Here is a 1,379-nt window from a genome sequence, read left to right on the forward strand (position 1 = left end):
GTGCACGCATGTGTGAAGAGAATACAAATGTGTATGATTGTGAAAGTGTGTTTGCAAGAGAGTGTGATTGTGCGTGTTTGTTTGTCTATGTATATATTTGTCTCCATTCTTCCTGTGTCCAAGCTTATTTCAGTGACTCGGAAGGCAAGATACAAAATCTATTATTTTTGTTTTTAAAAATTGTCACTTGTATCGATGCAATGTCATGTTGGGATTTCAAATGAGGTATTATAAGGGGTCACCTTTTTCTGCCAATTTTATTTCACTCTATTTTTTGTATTAATCAGAAGCATTAGTTTCTCACTCTTTCATATGGGATACCTGGTATACAGGTCTCTTTCAGCACGACTGGTCTTTCCTTGCATTTCAACGCTACTAAAAAAAAAGACAATTATTTCAATGAATGAATGAAAGAAAAAAAGAAAACAACAGGGACTTGATAACATGCTCCATGCTGTTCTTTTAATTTAGTTTGATGAATTTATTGTTATTTTATATTGACAAAAAGAAGATATCTCTTTTATCGGGTAAGGTCAAATTTTGTGTGGTGTTAACTGTGAACATTCACATTTGAAAAGTAAAATGAAAAAAAAAAAATCTAAAGAAATTTAAGAAATAAAAAAAATCCACAAAGGATTTGTATGCCTGTGTCTGTTTGATGCGCTGATATTTCTGTGGAAATTCAACCTGACCCTCCGATGTCCAACTCGTTTCTTGTGTTCTCTTGCATTCCTTTCATATTGGGAAACATGAATAGCATACCATCGGTAAATGAGACAATAAATACACAAATATTTTATTTTGACTATTTTATTTGATTAACATCAGAAATGTGTCCCACACACAGGAAGGACGTATGGATTTCCAGAAGCGTATGCAAAGATGATTGATAGGGAGTGAGCAAATAATTTTAAGCCATGGAGAAGAAACAAACAGAAGAAAAAAAACTTTCAGCATAACAAAACAGCATTCAGTCATAATTGATATATGTAACAGCAAACATCCTCACGGTGTGTGGTGGTGTGGCAGCTGAATATAGGCGGGTAGTGTTCTTGGGTGTGAGCCCCTTCATAGTTGAATAAAGTTACCCCCTAGATACAGATCTGAGGTGCGTTCTGGGTTCCCTCCAGAATAATTGAGATTAGGATTAGGGGAGGGTCAACTCATCCTAAATCTTGCTGCTCTGTCCTCTGCCCAGTGGCGGACTCAGGCTGTTTGAAGGGCAGGGGGGGGCGAAAAGAAGAAAAGGGCATCTGCACAACATGGGACCCCATCAGTGCACATGGTCAAGTTTAGACCATTGGAAGGGCAGCCAATAGGGCACATCCTCTAATTTTGCCACTCAAAAGGGCACTTAAGTGCGACGTTTTTCAACTGTG

The 1,379-nt window shown here is 37.6% G+C and overlaps 1 protein-coding gene across 2 annotated transcripts in view; it reads left to right on the top strand.

Annotated features, from left to right (window-relative positions):
* The window catches only part of epn1a (epsin 1a), a 16,453-nt gene extending 15,807 nt beyond the window's left edge, over positions 1–646 (top strand). For both annotated transcript variants that reach the window (XM_080540199.1, XM_080540200.1), the window contains one exon: positions 1–646. This exon is cut by the window's left edge and continues 1,343 nt beyond it. The gene's annotated coding sequence lies outside the window, so the exon portion shown is untranslated.
* The last annotated feature ends 733 nt before the right edge of the window (positions 647–1,379 follow it).

The sequence above is a fragment of the Nansenia antarctica genome, assembly GCF_963989245.1.
Source record: "Nansenia antarctica genome assembly, chromosome: 10".
In the NCBI taxonomy this organism is placed as follows: Eukaryota; Metazoa; Chordata; class Actinopteri; order Argentiniformes; family Microstomatidae; genus Nansenia; species Nansenia antarctica.